Below are 18,652 nucleotides of genomic sequence, written 5' to 3' on the forward strand. Positions count from 1 at the left end.
GACAACACGTTCGTCTTACTCAGAGCGGTGTCTGAACTCTATTTTCGACGTTATGCGTGCCACGTTCATTGTGGCCAACTACGATTCGATACAGATTGCACGAAACCTGAAAGACACCCTCACAGATACATAGAGAGTAGTGTTTGTCTGCGGAATAATGGGAGTGCAAGGGTCTGTGACGTTCATATGACTGTATGTAGCACTACTAGTTATCGGGGTGGTGGGCGTAGCTCAGATGGTAGAGCGCTCGCTTAGCGTGCGAGAGGTACTGGGATCAATACCCAGCGCCTCCAGAATTTTTAACACACCTACATGCGCACCTTGCCATGCAAGTGGAATAATTCCCAACCGGCAGAGGTGTGTAGGCAGATACGAGCGAACGATTAGCATCCACAATTGCGCCGATTTCACGTAAATCCTACTGCACGTTCCCATTCTTTGCGTGCAGTCGGCTGCTACTGGCGTTGCTGGTTGTGACTGCTGATAACAGATGCCGTAGCAATCAATTCATGGAATGAGTTGTATGTTTTGCGATAGTCTGTCTCTGACAAGGAAGCACAGGTGATATAGGTGCGAACACAGGAAGCTTGCAGCCCCTCGCTGCCTGCAGACACAGAGCAGCCACACTAGAAGAGCGGCCTAAGCCGTAGGCGAAATGTGCTCATTCGCGTTGGCGCGACGTCGAACTATAAATAAGGCTGTCACTAGCGTGAGCGTCGTGTAAAGTCGGAAAAGTCATCTGCATGGGTGATTGCCAAGTTTGGGGAGCGTTTCGTAGTACGATCAGTGCAAAGGCGACGCGGAAACTTGTTGTGTCCCAGTGTTTTGCAGATGGACGACAAGAGTTTGACACAGTAGCAAAGAGCGAGGCACTGAGTTGGCATGAACAATGGAGACCACAATGGGGCTCGAGATGTGCTTGTTACCTCAGGTGCTGTGTGATAGTGGACAAGGAGTGAAATGGACCAATTTGTGACCGCCCTTTCAATTTAAGACGTTCAAAACAGACGGAATTTGCATTCGTAATACCAGAGCATCGAAACTACTTGGAACTCTTGTGTATATGAACGTGTCCGCGCCTTTGTATTCTGGTACCTTCGCCGCTACAAACCAACCAACCATCGTGTCCGTGCACATCAGAGTCGCAAAGAATGGAGAATAGCCAGGCTTGGTCGTGTGTGTAGCTGTAGCTCAGTTGGCAGGTCGTTCGCTTAGCGTGTGAACGGTCTCGGGTTCAAGCCCCGGCTCCTCCATGTTTTGTGGTCAGTGCATGGTAAGTGTTGGTCGCGGCGAACATAAACGCACGCAAGAAGGTGCAAAACCAGCGTCACAGACTGATATGATGTATACTGTCATAAGGAGAGCAAGGTGTAAGTGTGGGGACCGGCTGTTATCGTGGTGTCATCGAGTGCAGATCTGTCTTAGGTATCACGACTTAACGTCATTGAAGTCTAGAGGTGGACAACACGTTCGTCTTACTCAGAGCGGTGTCTGAACTCTATTTTCGACTTTATGCGTGCCACTTTCATTGTGGCCAACTACGATTCGATACAGAATGCACGAAACCTGAAAGACACCCTCACTGATACATAGAGAGTAGTGTTTGTCTGCGGAATAATGGGAGTGCAAGGGTCTGTGACGTTGATATGACTGTATGTAGCACTACTAGTTATCGGGGTGGTGGGCGTAGCTCAGATGGTAGAACGCTCGCTTAGCGTGCGAGAGGTACTGGGATCGATACCCAGCGCCTCCACAATTTTTAACACACCTACATGCGCACCTTGCCATGCAAGTGGAATAATTCCCAACCGGCAGAGGTGTGTAGGCAGATACGAGCGAACGATTAGCATCCACAATTGCGCCGATTTCACGTAAATCCCACTGCACGTTCCCATTCTTTGCGTGCAGTCGGCTGCTACGGGCGTTGCTGGTTGTGACTGCTGATAACAGATGCCGTAGCAATCAATTCATGGAGTGAGTTGTATGTTTTGCGATAGTCTGTCTCTGACAAGGAAGCACAGGTGATATAGGTGCGAACACAGGAAGCTTGCAGCCCCTCGCTGCCTGCAGACACAGAGCAGCCACACTAGAAGAGCGGCCTAAGCCGTAGGCGAAATCTGCTCATTCGCGTTGGCGCGACGTCGAACTATAAATAAGGCTGTCACTAGCGTGAGCGTCGTGTAAAGTCGGAAAAGTCATCTGCGTGGGTGATTGCCAAGTTTGGGGAGCGTTTCGTAGTACGATCAGTGCAAAGGCGACGCGGAAACTTGTTGTGTCCCAGTGTTTTGCAGTTGGACGACAAGAGTTTGACACAGTAGCAAAGAGCGAGGCACTGAGTTGGCATGAACAATGGAGAGCACAATGGGGCTCGAGATGTGCTTGTTACCTCAGGTGCTGTGTGATTGTCGACAAGGACTGAAATGGACCAATTTGTGACCGCCCTTTCAATTTAAGACGTTCAAAACAGACGGAATTTGCATTCGTAATACCAGAGCATCGAAACTACTTGGAACCCTTGTGTATATGAACGTGTCCGCGCCTTTGTATTCTGGTACCTTCGCCGCTACAAACCAACCAACCATCGTGTCCGTGCACATCAGAGTCGCAAAGAATGGAGAATAGCCAGGCTTGGTCGTGTGTGTAGCTGTAGCTCAGTTGGCAGATCGTTCGCTTAGCGTGTGAACGGTCTCGGGTTCAAGCCCCGGCTCCTCCATGTTTTGTGGTCAGTACATGGTAAGTGTTGGTCGCGGCGAACATAAACGCACGCAAGAAGTTGCAAAACCAGCGTCACAGACTGATATGATGTATACTGTCATAAGGAGAGCAAGGTGTAAGTGTGGGGACCGGCTGTTATCGTGGTGTCATCGAGTGCAGATCTGTCTTAGGTATCACGACTTAACGTCATTGAAGTCTAGAGGTGGACAACACGTTCGTCTTACTCAGAGCGGTGTCTGAACTCTATTTTCGACGTTATGCGTGCCACTTTCGTTGTGGCCAACTACGATTCGATACAGAATGCACGAAACCTGAAAGACACCCTCACTGATACATAGAGAGTAGTGTTTGTCTGCGGAATAATGGGAGTGCAAGGGTCTGTGACGTTGATATGACTGTATGTGGCACTACTAGTTATCGGGGTGGTGGGCGTAGCTCAGATGGTAGAGCGCTCGCTTAGCGTGCGAGAGGTACTGGGATCGATACCCAGCGCCTCCAGAATTTTTAACACACCTACATGCGCACCTTGCCATGCAAGTGGAATAATTCCCAACCGGCAGAGGTGTGTAGGCAGATACGAGCGAACGATTAGCATCCACAATTGCGCCGATTTCACGTAAATCCCACTGCACGTTCCCATTCTTTGCGTGCAGTCGGCTGCTACGGGCGTTGCTGGTTGTGACTGCTGATAACAGATGCCGTAGCAATCAATTCATGGAGTGAGTTGTATGTTTTGCGATAGTCTGTCTCTGACAAGGAAGCACAGGTGATATAGGTGCGAACACAGGAAGCTTGCAGCCCCTCGCTGCCTGCAGACACAGAGCAGCCACACTAGAAGAGCGGCCTAAGCCGTAGGCGAAATCTGCTCATTCGCGTTGGCGCGACGTCGAACTATAAATAAGGCTGTCACTAGCGTGAGCGTCGTGTAAAGTCGGAAAAGTCATCTGCATGGGTGATTGCCAAGTTTGGGGAGCGTTTCGTAGTACGATCAGTGCAAAGGCGACACGGAAACTTGTTGTGTCCCAGTGTTTTGCAGTTGGACGACAAGAGTTTGACACAGTAGCAAAGAGCGAGGCACTGAGTTGGCATGAACAATGGAGAGCACAATGGGGCTCGAGATGTGCTTGTTACCTCAGGTGCTGTGTGATTGTCGACAAGGACTGAAATGGACCAATTTGTGACCGCCCTTTCAATTTAAGACGTTCAAAACAGACGGAATTTGCATTCGTAATACCAGAGCATCGAAACTACTTGGAACTCTTGTGTATATGAACGTGTCCGCGCCTTTGTATTCTGGTACCTTCGCCGCTACAAACCAACCAACCATCGTGTCCGTGCACATCAGAGTCGCAAAGAATGGAGAATAGCCAGGCTTGGTCGTGTGTGTAGCTGTAGCTCAGTTGGCAGATCGTTCGCTTAGCGTGTGAACGGTCTCGGGTTCAAGCCCCGGCTCCTCCATGTTTTGTGGTCAGTGCATGGTAAGTGTTGGTCGCGGCGAACATAAACGCACGCAAGAAGTTGCAAAACCAGCGTCACAGACTGATATGATGTATACTGTCATAAGGAGAGCAAGGTGTAAGTGTGGGGACCGGCTGTTATCGTGGTGTCATCGAGTGCAGATCTGTCTTAGGTATCACGACTTAACGTCATTGAAGTCTAGAGGTGGACAACACGTTCGTCTTACTCAGAGCGGTGTCTGAACTCTATTTTCGACGTTATGCGTGCCACTTTCATTGTGGCCAACTACGATTCGATACAGAATGCACGAAACCTGAAAGACACCCTCACTGATACATAGAGAGTAGTGTTTGTCTGCGGAATAATGGGAGTGCAAGGGTCTGTGACGTTGATATGACTGTATGTAGCACTACTAGTTATCGGGGTGGTGGGCGTAGCTCAGATGGTAGAGCGCTCGCTTAGCGTGCGAGAGGTACTGGGATCGATACCCAGCGCCTCCAGAATTTTTAACACACCTACATGCGCACCTTGCCATGCAAGTGGAATAATTCCCAACCGGCAGAGGTGTGTAGGCAGATACGAGCGAACGATTAGCATCCACAATTGCGCCGATTTCACGTAAATCCCACTGCACGTTCCCATTCTTTGCGTGCAGTCGGCTGCTACGGGCGTTGCTGGTTGTGACTGCTGATAACAGATGCCGTAGCAATCAATTCATGGAGTGAGTTGTATGTTTTGCGATAGTCTGTCTCTGACAAGGAAGCACAGGTGATATAGGTGCGAACACAGGAAGCTTGCAGCCCCTCGCTGCCTGCAGACACAGAGCAGCCACACTAGAAGAGCGGCCTAAGCCGTAGGCGAAATCTGCTCTTTCGCGTTGGCGCGACGTCGAACTATAAATAAGGCTGTCACTAGCGTGAGCGTCGTGTAAAGTCGGAAAAGTCATCTGCATGGGTGATTGCCAAGTTTGGGGAGCGTTTCGTAGTACGATCAGTGCAAAGGCGACACGGAAACTTGTTGTGTCCCAGTGTTTTGCAGTTGGACGACAAGAGTTTGACACAGTAGCAAAGAGCGAGGCACTGAGTTGGCATGAACAATGGAGAGCACAATGGGGCTCGAGATGTGCTTGTTACCTCAGGTGCTGTGTGATTGTCGACAAGGACTGAAATGGACCAATTTGTGACCGCCCTTTCAATTTAAGACGTTCAAAACAGACGGAATTTGCATTTGTAATACCAGAGCATCGAAACTACTTGGAACTCTTGTGTATATGAACGTGTCCGCGCCTTTGTATTCTGGTACCTTCGCCGCTACAAACCAACCAACCATCGTGTCCGTGCACATCAGAGTCGCAAAGAATGGAGAATAGCCAGGCTTGGTCGTGTGTGTAGCTGTAGCTCAGTTGGCAGATCGTTCGCTTAGCGTGTGAACGGTCTCGGGTTCAAGCCCCGGCTCCTCCATGTTTTGTGGTCAGTGCATGGTAAGTGTTGGTCGCGGCGAACATAAACGCACGCAAGAAGTTGCAAAACCAGCGTCACAGACTGATATGATGTATACTGTCATAAGGAGAGCAAGGTGTAAGTGTGGGGACCGGCTGTTATCGTGGTGTCATCGAGTGCAGATCTGTCTTAGGTATCACGACTTAACGTCATTGAAGTCTAGAGGTGGACAACACGTTCGTCTTACTCAGAGCGGTGTCTGAACTCTATTTTCGACGTTATGCGTGCCACTTTCGTTGTGGCCAACTACGATTCGATACAGAATGCACGAAACCTGAAAGACACCCTCACTGATACATAGAGAGTAGTGTTTGTCTGCGGAATAATGGGAGTGCAAGGGTCTGTGACGTTGATATGACTGTATGTAGCACTACTAGTTATAGGGGTGGTGGGCGTAGCTCAGATGGTAGAGCGCTCGCTTAGCGTGCGAGAGGTACTGGGATCGATACCCAGCGCCTCCAGAATTTTTAACACACCTACATGCGCACCTTGCCATGCAAGTGGAATAATTCCCAACCGGCAGAGGTGTGTAGGCAGATACGAGCGAACGATTAGCATCCACAATTGCGCCGATTTCACGTAAATCCCACTGCACGTTCCCATTCTTTGCGTGCAGTCGGCTGCTACGGGCGTTGCTGGTTGTGACTGCTGATAACAGATGCCGTAGCAATCAATTCATGGAGTGAGTTGTATGTTTTGCGATAGTCTGTCTCTGACAAGGAAGCACAGGTGATATAGGTGCGAACACAGGAAGCTTGCAGCCCCTCGCTGCCTGCAGACACAGAGCAGCCACACTAGAAGAGCGGCCTAAGCCGTAGGCGAAATCTGCTCATTCGCGTTGGCGCGACGTCGAACTATAAATAAGGCTGTCACTAGCGTGAGCGTCGTGTAAAGTCGGAAAAGTCATCTGCATGGGTGATTGCCAAGTTTGGGGAGCGTTTCGTAGTACGATCAGTGCAAAGGCGACACGGAAACTTGTTGTGTCCCAGTGTTTTGCAGTTGGACGACAAGAGTTTGACACAGTAGCAAAGAGCGAGGCACTGAGTTGGCATGAACAATGGAGAGCACAATGGGGCTCGAGATGTGCTTGTTACCTCAGGTGCTGTGTGATTGTCGACAAGGACTGAAATGGACCAATTTGTGACCGCCCTTTCAATTTAAGACGTTCAAAACAGACGGAATTTGCATTCGTAATACCAGAGCATCGAAACTACTTGGAACTCTTGTGTATATGAACGTGTCCGCGCCTTTGTATTCTGGTACCTTCGCCGCTACAAACCAACCAACCATCGTGTCCGTGCACATCAGAGTCGCAAAGAATGGAGAATAGCCAGGCTTGGTCGTGTGTGTAGCTGTAGCTCAGTTGGCAGATCGTTCGCTTAGCGTGTGAACGGTCTCGGGTTCAAGCCCCGGCTCCTCCATGTTTTGTGGTCAGTACATGGTAAGTGTTGGTCGCGGCGAACATAAACGCACGCAAGAAGTTGCAAAACCAGCGTCACAGACTGATATGATGTATACTGTCATAAGGAGAGCAAGGTGTAAGTGTGGGGACCGGCTGTTATCGTGGTGTCATCGAGTGCAGATCTGTCTTAGGTATCACGACTTAACGTCATTGAAGTCTAGAGGTGGACAACACGTTCGTCTTACTCAGAGCGGTGTCTGAACTCTATTTTCGACGTTATGCGTGCCACTTTCATTGTGGCCAACTACGATTCGATACAGAATGCACGAAACCTGAAAGACACCCTCACTGATACATAGAGAGTAGTGTTTGTCTGCGGAATAATGGGAGTGCAAGGGTCTGTGACGTTGATATGACTGTATGTAGCACTACTAGTTATCGGGGTGGTGGGCGTAGCTCAGATGGTAGAGCGCTCGCTTAGCGTGCGAGAGGTACTGGGATCGATACCCAGCGCCTCCAGAATTTTTAACACACCTACATGCGCACCTTGCCATGCAAGTGGAATAATTCCCAACCGGCAGAGGTGTGTAGGCAGATACGAGCGAACGATTAGCATCCACAATTGCGCCGATTTCACGTAAATCCCACTGCACGTTCCCATTCTTTGCGTGCAGTCGGCTGCTACGGGCGTTGCTGGTTGTGACTGCTGATAACAGATGCCGTAGCAATCAATTCATGGAGTGAGTTGTATGTTTTGCGATAGTCTGTCTCTGACAAGGAAGCACAGGTGATATAGGTGCGAACACAGGAAGCTTGCAGCCCCTCGCTGCCTGCAGACACAGAGCAGCCACACTAGAAGAGCGGCCTAAGCCGTAGGCGAAATCTGCTCTTTCGCGTTGGCGCGACGTCGAACTATAAATAAGGCTGTCACTAGCGTGAGCGTCGTGTAAAGTCGGAAAAGTCATCTGCATGGGTGATTGCCAAGTTTGGGGAGCGTTTCGTAGTACGATCAGTGCAAAGGCGACACGGAAACTTGTTGTGTCCCAGTGTTTTGCAGTTGGACGACAAGAGTTTGACACAGTAGCAAAGAGCGAGGCACTGAGTTGGCATGAACAATGGAGAGCACAATGGGGCTCGAGATGTGCTTGTTACCTCAGGTGCTGTGTGATTGTCGACAAGGACTGAAATGGACCAATTTGTGACCGCCCTTTCAATTTAAGACGTTCAAAACAGACGGAATTTGCATTTGTAATACCAGAGCATCGAAACTACTTGGAACTCTTGTGTATATGAACGTGTCCGCGCCTTTGTATTCTGGTACCTTCGCCGCTACAAACCAACCAACCATCGTGTCCGTGCACATCAGAGTCGCAAAGAATGGAGAATAGCCAGGCTTGGTCGTGTGTGTAGCTGTAGCTCAGTTGGCAGATCGTTCGCTTAGCGTGTGAACGGTCTCGGGTTCAAGCCCCGGCTCCTCCATGTTTTGTGGTCAGTGCATGGTAAGTGTTGGTCGCGGCGAACATAAACGCACGCAAGAAGTTGCAAAACCAGCGTCACAGACTGATATGATGTATACTGTCATAAGGAGAGCAAGGTGTAAGTGTGGGGACCGGCTGTTATCGTGGTGTCATCGAGTGCAGATCTGTCTTAGGTATCACGGCTTAACGTCATTGAAGTCTAGAGGTGGACAACACGTTCGTCTTACTCAGAGCGGTGTCTGAACTCTATTTTCGACGTTATGCGTGCCACTTTCATTGTGGCCAACTACGATTCGATACAGAATGCACGAAACCTGAAAGACACCCTCACTGATACATAGAGAGTAATGTTTGTCTGCGGAATAATGGGAGTGCAAGGGTCTGTGACGTTGATATGACTGTATGTGGCACTACTAGTTATCGGGGCGGTGGGCGTAGCTCAGATGGTAGAGCGCTCGCTTAGCGTGCGAGAGGTACTGGGATCGATACCCAGCGCCTCCAGAATTTTTAACACACCTACGTGCGCACCTTGCCATGCAAGTGGAATAATTCCCAACCGGCAGAGGTGTGTAGGCAGATACGAGCGAACGATTAGCATCCACAATTGCGCCGATTTCACGTAAATCCCACTGCACGTTCCCATTCTTTGCGTGCAGTCGGCTGCTACGGGCGTTGCTGGTTGTGACTGCTGATAACAGATGCCGTAGCAATCAATTCATGGAGTGAGTTGTATGTTTTGCGATAGTCTGTCTCTGACAAGGAAGCACAGGTGATATAGGTGCGAACACAGGAAGCTTGCAGCCCCTCGCTGCCTGCAGACACAGAGCAGCCACACTAGAAGAGCGGCCTAAGCCGTAGGCGAAATCTGCTCTTTCGCGTTGGCGCGACGTCGAACTATAAATAAGGCTGTCACTAGCGTGAGCGTCGTGTAAAGTCGGAAAAGTCATCTGCATGGGTGATTGCCAAGTTTGGGGAGCGTTTCGTAGTACGATCAGTGCAAAGGCGACACGGAAACTTGTTGTGTCCCAGTGTTTTGCAGTTGGACGACAAGAGTTTGACACAGTAGCAAAGAGCGAGGCACTGAGTTGGCATGAACAATGGAGAGCACAATGGGGCTCGAGATGTGCTTGTTACCTCAGGTGCTGTGTGATTGTCGACAAGGACTGAAATGGACCAATTTGTGACCGCCCTTTCAATTTAAGACGTTCAAAACAGACGGAATTTGCATTTGTAATACCAGAGCATCGAAACTACTTGGAACTCTTGTGTATATGAACGTGTCCGCGCCTTTGTATTCTGGTACCTTCGCCGCTACAAACCAACCAACCATCGTGTCCGTGCACATCAGAGTCGCAAAGAATGGAGAATAGCCAGGCTTGGTCGTGTGTGTAGCTGTAGCTCAGTTGGCAGATCGTTCGCTTAGCGTGTGAACGGTCTCGGGTTCAAGCCCCGGCTCCTCCATGTTTTGTGGTCAGTGCATGGTAAGTGTTGGTCGCGGCGAACATAAACGCACGCAAGAAGTTGCAAAACCAGCGTCACAGACTGATATGATGTATACTGTCATAAGGAGAGCAAGGTGTAAGTGTGGGGACCGGCTGTTATCGTGGTGTCATCGAGTGCAGATCTGTCTTAGGTATCACGGCTTAACGTCATTGAAGTCTAGAGGTGGACAACACGTTCGTCTTACTCAGAGCGGTGTCTGAACTCTATTTTCGACGTTATGCGTGCCACTTTCATTGTGGCCAACTACGATTCGATACAGAATGCACGAAACCTGAAAGACACCCTCACTGATACATAGAGAGTAATGTTTGTCTGCGGAATAATGGGAGTGCAAGGGTCTGTGACGTTGATATGACTGTATGTGGCACTACTAGTTATCGGGGGGGTGGGCGTAGCTCAGATGGTAGAGCGCTCGCTTAGCGTGCGAGAGGTACTGGGATCGATACCCAGCGCCTCCAGAATTTTTAACACACCTACGTGCGCACCTTGCCATGCAAGTGGAATAATTCCCAACCGGCAGAGGTGTGTAGGCAGATACGAGCGAACGATTAGCATCCACAATTGCGCCGATTTCACGTAAATCCCACTGCACGTTCCCATTCTTTGCGTGCAGTCGGCTGCTACTGGTGTTGCTGGTTGTGACTGCTGATAACAGATGCCGTAGCAATCAATTCATGGAGTGAGTTGTATGTTTTGCGATAGTCTGTCTCTGACAAGGAAGCACAGGTGATATAGGTGCGAACACAGGAAGCTTGCAGCCCCTCGCTGCCTGCAGACACAGAGCAGCCACACTAGAAGAGCGGCCTAAGCCGTAGGCGAAATGTGCTCATTCGCTTTGGCGCGACGTCGAACTATAAATAAGGCTGTCACTAGCGTGAGCGTCGTGTAAAGTCGGAAAAGTCATCTGCATGGGTGATTGCCAAGTTTGGGGAGCGTTTCGTAGTACGATCAGTGCAAAGGCGACGCGGAAACTTGTTGTGTCCCAGTGTTTTGCAGTTGGACGACAAGAGTTTGACACAGTAGCAAAGAGCGAGGCACTGAGTTGGCATGAACAATGGAGAGCACAATGGGGCTCGAGATGTGCTTGTTACCTCAGGTGCTGTGTGATTGTGGACAAGGAGTGAAATGGACCAATTTGTGACCGCCCTTTCAATTTAAGACGTTCAAAACAGACGGAATTTGCATTCGTAATACCAGAGCATCGAAACTACTTGGAACTCTTGTGTATATGAACGTGTCCGCGCCTTTGTATTCTGGTACCTTCGCCGCTACAAACCAACCAACCATCGTGTCCGTGCACATCAGAGTCGCAAAGAATGGAGAATAGCCAGGCTTGGTCGTGTGTGTAGCTGTGGCTCAGTTGGCAGATCGTTCGCTTAGCGTGTGAACGGTCTCGGGTTCAAGCCCCGGCTCCTCCATGTTTTGTGGTCAGTGCATGGTAAGTGTTGGTCGCGGCGAACATAAACGCACGCAAGAAGGTGCAAAACCAGCGTCACAGACTGATATGATGTATACTGTCATAAGGAGAGCAAGGTGTAAGTGTGGGGACCGGCTGTTATCGTGGTGTCATCGAGTGCAGATCTGTCTTAGGTATCACGACTTAACGTCATTGAAGTCTAGAGGTGGACAACACGTTCGTCTTACTCAGAGCGGTGTCTGAACTCTATTTTCGACGTTATGCGTGCCACTTTCATTGTGGCCAACTACGATTCGATACAGAATGCACGAAACCTGAAAGACACCCTCACTGATACATAGAGAGTAGTGTTTGTCTGCGGAATAATGGGAGTGCAAGGGTCTGTGACGTTGATATGACTGTATGTAGCACTACTAGTTACCGGGGGGTGGGCGTAGCTCAGATGGTAGAGCGCTCGCTTAGTGTGCGAGAGGTACTGGGATCGATACCCAGCGCCTCCAGAATTTTTAACACACCTACATGCGCACCTTGCCATGCAAGTGGAATAATTCCCGACCGGCAGAGGTGTGTAGGCAGATACGAGCGAACGATTAGCATCCACAATTGCGCCGATTTCACGTAAATCCCACTGCACGTTCCCATTCTTTGCGTGCAGTCGGCTGCTACTGGTGTTGCTGGTTGTGACTGCTGATAACAGATGCCGTAGCAATCAATTCATGGAGTGAGTTGTATGTTTTGCGATAGTCTGTCTCTGACAAGGAAGCACAGGTGATATAGGTGCGAACACAGGAAGCTTGCAGCCCCTCGCTGCCTGCAGACACAGAGCAGCCACACTAGAAGGGCGGCCTAAGCCGTAGGCGAAATGTGCTCATTCGCTTTGGCGCGACGTCGAACTATAAATAAGGCTGTCACTAGCGTGAGCGTCGTGTAAAGTCGGAAAAGTCATCTGCATGGGTGATTGCCAAGTTTAGGGAGCTTTTCGTAGTACGATCAGTGCAAAGGCGACGCCGAAACTTGTTGTGTCCCAGTGTTTTGCAGTTGGACGACAAGAGTTTGACACAGTAGCAAAGAGCGAGGCACTGAGTTGGCATGAACAATGGAGAGCACAATGGGGTTCGAGATGTGCTTTTTACCTCAGGTGCTGTGTGATTGTGGACAAGGAGTGAAATGGACCAATTTGTGACCGCCCTTTCAATTTAAGACGTTCAAAACAGACGGAATTTGCATTCGTAATACCAGAGCATCGAAACTACTTGGAACTCTTGTGTATATGAACGTGTCCGCGCCTTTGTATTCTGGTACCTTCGCCGCTACAAACCAACCAACCATCGTGTCCGTGCACATCAGAGTCGCAAAGAATGGAGAATAGCCAGGATTGGTCGTGTGTGTAGCTGTAGCTCAGTTGGCAGATCGTTCGCTTAGCGTGTGAACGGTCTCGGGTTCAAGCCCCGGCTCCTCCATGTTTTGTGGTCAGTGCATGGTAAGTGTTGGTCGCGGCGAACATAAACGCACGCAAGAAGTTGCAAAACCAGCGTCACAGACTGATATGATATATACTGTCATAAGGAGAGCAATGTGTAAGTGTGGGGACCGGCTGTTATCGTGGTGTCATCGAGTGCAGATCTGTCTTAGGTATCACGGCTTAACGTCATTGAAGTCTAGAGGTGGACAACACGTTCGTCTTACTCAGAGCGGTGTCTGAACTCTATTTTCGACGTTATGCGTGCCACTTTCATTGTGGCCAACTACGATTCGATACAGAATGCACGAAACCTGAAAGACACCCTCACTGATACATAGAGAGTAGTGTTTGTCTGCGGAATAATGGGAGTGCAAGGGTCTGTGACGTTGATATGACTGTATGTAGCACTACTAGTTATCGGGGGGGTGGGCGTAGCTCAGATGGTAGAGCGCTCGCTTAGCGTGCGGGAGATACTGGGATCGATACCCAGCGCCTCCAGAATTTTTAACACACCTACATGCGCACCTTGCCATGCAAGTGGAATAATTCCCAACCGGCAGAGGTGTGCAGGCAGATACAAGCGAACGATTAGCATCCACAATTGCGCCGATTTCACGTAAATCCCACTGCACGTTCCCATTCTTTGCGTGCAGTCGGCTGCTACTGGTGTTGCTGGTTGTGACTGCTGATAACAGATGACGTAGCAATCAATTCATGGAGTGAGTTGTATGTTTTGCGATAGTCTGTCTCTGACAAGGAAGCACAGGTGATATAGGTGCGAACACAGGAAGCTTGCAGCCCCTCGCTGCCTGCAGACACAGAGCAGCCACACTAGAAGAGCGGCCTAAGCCGTAGGCGAAATGTGCTCATTCGCTTTGGCGCGACGTCGAACTATAAATAAGGCTGTCACTAGCGTGAGCGTCGTGTAAAGTCGGAAAAGTCATCTGCATGGGTGATTGCCAAGTTTGGGGAGCGTTTCGTAGTACGATCAGTGCAAAGGCGACGCGGAAACTTGTTGTGTCCCAGTGTTTTGCAGTTGGACGACAAGAGTTTGACACAGTAGCAAAGAGCGAGGCACTGAGTTGGCATGAACAATGGAGAGCACAATGGGGCTCGAGATGTGCTTGTTACCTCAGGTGCTGTGTGATTGTGGACAAGGAGTGAAATGGACCAATTTGTGACCGCCCTTTCAATTTAAGACGTTCAAAACAGACGGAATTTGCATTCGTAATACCAGAGCATCGAAACTACTTGGAACTCTTGTGTATATGAACGTGTCCGCGCCTTTGTATTCTGGTACCTTCGCCGCTACAAACCAACCAACCATCGTGTACGTGCACATCAGAGTCGCAAAGAATGGAGAATAGCCAGGCTTGGTCGTGTGTGTAGCTGTAGCTCAGTTGGCAGGTCGTTCGCTTAGCGTGTGAACGGTCTCGGGTTCAAGCCCCGGCTCCTCCATGTTTTGCGGTCAGTGCATGGTAAGTGTTGGTCGCGGCGAACATAAACGCACGCAAGAAGGTGCAAAACCAGCGTCACAGACTGATATGATGTATACTGTCATAAGGAGAGCAAGGTGTAAGTGTGGGGACCGGCTGTTATCGTGGTGTCATCGAGTGCAGATCTGTCTTAGGTATCACGACTTAACGTCATTGAAGTCTAGAGGTGGACAACACGTTCGTCTTACTCAGAGCGGTGTCTGAACTCTATTTTCGACGTTATGCGTGCCACTTTCATTGTGGCCAACTACGATTCGATACAGAATGCACGAAACCTGAAAGACACCCTCACTGATACATAGAGGGTAGTGTTTGTCTGCGGAATAATGGGAGTGCAAGGGTCTGTGACGTTGATATGACTGTATGTAGCACTACTAGTTATCGGGGGGGTGGGCGTAGCTCAGATGGTAGAGCGCTCGCTTAGCGTGCGAGAGGTACTGGGATCGACACCCAGCGCCTCCAGAATTTTTAACACACCTACATGCGCACCTTGCCATGCAAGTGGAATAATTCCCAACCGGCAGAGGTGTGTAGGCAGATACGAGCGAACGATTAGCATCCACAATTGCGCCGATTTCACGTAAATCCCACTGCACGTTCCCATTCTTTGCGTGCAGTCGGCTGCTACTGGCGTTGCTGGTTGTGACTGCTGATAACAGATGCCGTAGCAATCAATTCATGGAGTGAGTTGTATGTTTTGCGATAGTCTGTCTCTGACAAGGAAGCACAGGTGATATAGGTGCGAACACAGGAAGCTTGCAGCCCCTCGCTGCCTGCAGACACAGAGCAGCCACACTAGAAGAGCGGCCTAAGCCGTAGGCGAAATGTGCTCATTCGCGTTGGCGCGACGTCGAACTATAAATAAGGCTGTCACTAGCGTGAGCGTCGTGTAAAGTCGGAAAAGTCATCTGCATGGGTGATTGCCAAGTTTGGCGAGCTTTTCGTAGTACGATCAGTGCAAAGGCGACGCGGAAACTTGTTGTGTCTCAGTGTTTTGCAGTTGGACGACAAGAGTTTGACACAGTAGCAAAGAGCGAGGCACTGAGTTGGCATGAACAATGGAGAGCACAATGGGGCTCGAGATGTGCTTGTTACCTCAGGTGCTGTGTGATTGTGGGCAAGGAGTGAAATGGACCAATTTGTGACCGCCCTTTCAATTTAAGACGTTCAAAACAGACGGAATTTGCATTCGTAATACCAGAGCATCGAAACTACTTGGAACTCTTGTGTATATGAACGTGTCCGCGCCTTTGTATTCTGGTACCTTCGCCGCTACAAACCAACCAACCATCATGTCCGTGCACATCAGAGTCTCAAAGAATGGAGAATAGCCAGGCTTGGTCGTGTGTGTAGCTGTAGCTCAGTTGGCAGATCGTTCGCTTAGCGTGTGAACGGTCTCGGGTTCAAGCCCCGGCTCCACCATGTTTTGTGGTCAGTGCATGGTAAGTGTTGGTCGCGGCGAACATAAACGCACGCAAGAAGGTGCAAAACCAGCGTCACAGACTGATATGATGTATACTGTCATAAGGAGAGCAAGGTGTAAGTGTGGGGACCGGCTGTTATCGTGGTGTCATCGAGTGCAGATCTGTCTTAGGTATCACGGCTTAACGTCATTGAAGTCTAGAGGTGGACAACACGTTCGTCTTACTCAGAGCGGTGTCTGAACTCTATTTTCGACGTTATGCGTGCCACTTTCATTGTGGCCAACTACGATTCGATACAGAATGCACGAAACCTGAAAGACACCCTCACTGATACATAGAGAGTAGTGTTTGTCTGCGGAATAATGGGAGTGCAAGGGTCTGTGACGTTGATATGACTGTATGTAGCACTACTATTTATCGGCGGGGTGGGCGTAGCTCAGATGGTAGAGCGCTCGCTTAGCGTGCGAGAGGTACTGGGATCGATACCCAGCGCCTCCAGAATTTTTAACACACCTACATGCGCACCTTGCCATGCAAGTGGAATAATTCCCAACCGGCAGAGGTGTGTAGGCAGATACAAGCGAACGATTAGCATCCACAATTGCGCCGATTTCACGTAAATCCCACTGCACGTTCCCATTCTTTGCGTGCAGTCGGCTGCTACTGGTGTTGCTGGTTGTGACTGCTGATAACAGATGCCGTAGCAATCAATTCATGGAGTGAGTTGTATGTTTTGCGATAGTCTGTCTCTGACAAGGAAGCACAGGTGATATAGGTGCGAACACAGGAAGCTTGCAGCCCCTCGCTGCCTGCAGACACAGAGCAGCCACACTAGAAGAGCGGCCTAAGCCGTAGGCGAAATGTGCTCATTCGCTTTGGCGCGACGTCGAACTATAAATAAGGCTGTCACTAGCGTGAGCGTCGTGTAAAGTCGGAAAAGTCATCTGCATGGGTGATTGCCAAGTTTGGGGAGCGTTTCGTAGTACGATCAGTGCAAAGGGGACGCGGAAACTTGTTGTGTCCCAGTGTTTTGCAGTTGGACGACAAGAGTTTGACACAGTAGCAAAGAGCGAGGCACTGAGTTGGCATGAACAATGGAGAGCACAATGGGGCTCGAGATGTGCTTGTTACCTCAGGTGCTGTGTGATTGTGGACAAGGAGTGAAATGGACCAATTTGTGACCGCCCTTTCAATTTAAGACGTTCAAAACAGACGGAATTTGCATTCGTAATACCAGAGCATCGAAACTACTTGGAACTCTTGTGTATATGAACGTGTCCGCGCCTTTGTATTCTGGTACCTTCGCCGCTACAAACCAACCAACCATCGTGTACGTGCACATCAGAGTCGCAAAGAATGGAGAATAGCCAGGCTTGGTCGTGTGTGTAGCTGTAGCTCAGTTGGCAGATCGTTCCCTTAGCGTGTGAACGGTCTCGGGTTCAAGCCCCGGCTCCTCCATGTTTTGTGGTCAGTGCATGGTAAGTGTTGGTCGCGGCGAACATAAACGCACGCAAGAAGTTGCAAAACCAGCGTCACAGACTGATATGATGTATACTGTCATAAGGAGAGCAAGGTGTAAGTGTGGGGACCGGCTGTTATCGTGGTGTCATCGAGTGCAGATCTGTCTTAGGTATCACGGCTTAACGTCATTGAAGTCTAGAGGTGGACAACACGTTCGTCTTACTCAGAGCGGTGTCTGAACTCTATTTTCGACGTTATGCGTGCCACTTTCATTGTGGCCAACTACGATTCGATACAGAATGCACGAAACCTGAAAGACACCCTCACTGATACATAGAGAGTAGTGTTTGTCTGCGGAATAATGGGAGTGCAAGGGTCTGTGACGTTGATATGACTGTATGTAGCACTACTAGTTATCGGGGGGGTGGGCGTAGCTCGGATGGTAGAGCGCTCGCTTAGCGTGCGAGAGGTACTGGGATCGATACCCAGCGCCTCCAGAATTTTTAACACACCTACATGCGCACCTTGCCATGCAAGTGGAATAATTCCCAACCGGCAGAGGTGTGTAGGCAGATACAAGCGAACGATTAGCATCCACAATTGCGCCGATTTCACGTAAATCCCACTGCACGTTCCCATTCTTTGCGTGCAGTCGGCTGCTACTGGTGTTGCTGGTTGTGACTGCTGATAACAGATGCCGTAGCAATCAATTCATGGAGTGAGTTGTATGTTTTGCGATAGTCTGTCTCTGACAAGGAAGCACAGGTGATATAGGTGCGAACACAGGAAGCTTGCAGCCCCTCGCTGCCTGCAGACACAGAGCAGCCACACTAGAAGAGCGGCCTAAGCCGTAGGCGAAATGTGCTCATTCGCTTTGGCGCGACGTCGAACTATAAATAAGGCTGTCACTAGCGTGAGCGTCGTGTAAAGTCGGAAAAGTCATCTGCATGGGTGATTGCCAAGTTTGGGGAGCGTTTCGTAGTACGATCAGTGCAAAGGGGACGCGGAAACTTGTTGTGTCCCAGTGTTTTGCAGTTGGACGACAAGAGTTTGACACAGTAGCAAAGAGCGAGGCACTGAGTTGGCATGAACAATGGAGAGCACAATGGGGCTCGAGATGTGCTTGTTACCTCAGGTGCTGTGTGATTGTGGACAAGGAGTGAAATGGACCAATTTGTGACCGCCCTTTCAATTTAAGACGTTCAAAACAGACGGAATTTGCATTCGTAATACCAGAGCATCGAAACTACTTGGAACTCTTGTGTATATGAACGTGTCCGCGCCTTTGTATTCTGGTACCTTCGCCGCTACAAACCAACCAACCATCGTGTCCGTGC

General features: G+C 49.8%; 10 non-coding genes across 10 annotated transcripts; all 10 read left to right on the forward strand.

The window, feature by feature from the left end:
- The first annotated feature begins 219 nt into the window (after positions 1-219).
- Trnaa-agc (transfer RNA alanine (anticodon AGC)) lies at positions 220-293 on the forward strand. Its single transcript has one exon. It is a non-coding gene; the product is annotated as a tRNA-Ala (tRNA).
- Positions 294-3,139: 2,846 nt separating this feature from the next.
- On the forward strand, positions 3,140-3,213 carry Trnaa-agc (transfer RNA alanine (anticodon AGC)). Its single transcript has one exon. It is a non-coding gene; the product is annotated as a tRNA-Ala (tRNA).
- A 1,386-nt stretch (positions 3,214-4,599) lies between these two features.
- On the forward strand, positions 4,600-4,673 carry Trnaa-agc (transfer RNA alanine (anticodon AGC)). Its single transcript has one exon. It is a non-coding gene; the product is annotated as a tRNA-Ala (tRNA).
- A 1,386-nt stretch (positions 4,674-6,059) lies between these two features.
- Positions 6,060-6,133, forward strand: Trnaa-agc (transfer RNA alanine (anticodon AGC)). Its single transcript has one exon. It is a non-coding gene; the product is annotated as a tRNA-Ala (tRNA).
- A 1,386-nt stretch (positions 6,134-7,519) lies between these two features.
- On the forward strand, positions 7,520-7,593 carry Trnaa-agc (transfer RNA alanine (anticodon AGC)). Its single transcript has one exon. It is a non-coding gene; the product is annotated as a tRNA-Ala (tRNA).
- A 1,386-nt stretch (positions 7,594-8,979) lies between these two features.
- Positions 8,980-9,053, forward strand: Trnaa-agc (transfer RNA alanine (anticodon AGC)). The gene has a single exon. It is a non-coding gene; the product is annotated as a tRNA-Ala (tRNA).
- Positions 9,054-10,439: 1,386 nt separating this feature from the next.
- On the forward strand, positions 10,440-10,513 carry Trnaa-agc (transfer RNA alanine (anticodon AGC)). The gene has a single exon. It is a non-coding gene; the product is annotated as a tRNA-Ala (tRNA).
- Positions 10,514-11,898: 1,385 nt separating this feature from the next.
- Trnat-agu (transfer RNA threonine (anticodon AGU)) lies at positions 11,899-11,972 on the forward strand. Its single transcript has one exon. It is a non-coding gene; the product is annotated as a tRNA-Thr (tRNA).
- A 2,846-nt stretch (positions 11,973-14,818) lies between these two features.
- On the forward strand, positions 14,819-14,892 carry Trnaa-agc (transfer RNA alanine (anticodon AGC)). The gene has a single exon. It is a non-coding gene; the product is annotated as a tRNA-Ala (tRNA).
- Positions 14,893-16,278: 1,386 nt separating this feature from the next.
- On the forward strand, positions 16,279-16,352 carry Trnaa-agc (transfer RNA alanine (anticodon AGC)). Its single transcript has one exon. It is a non-coding gene; the product is annotated as a tRNA-Ala (tRNA).
- The last annotated feature ends 2,300 nt before the right edge of the window (positions 16,353-18,652 follow it).

The sequence above is a fragment of the Schistocerca gregaria genome, chromosome 3 (genome assembly GCF_023897955.1).
Source record: "Schistocerca gregaria isolate iqSchGreg1 chromosome 3, iqSchGreg1.2, whole genome shotgun sequence".
In the NCBI taxonomy this organism is placed as follows: Eukaryota; Metazoa; Arthropoda; class Insecta; order Orthoptera; family Acrididae; genus Schistocerca; species Schistocerca gregaria.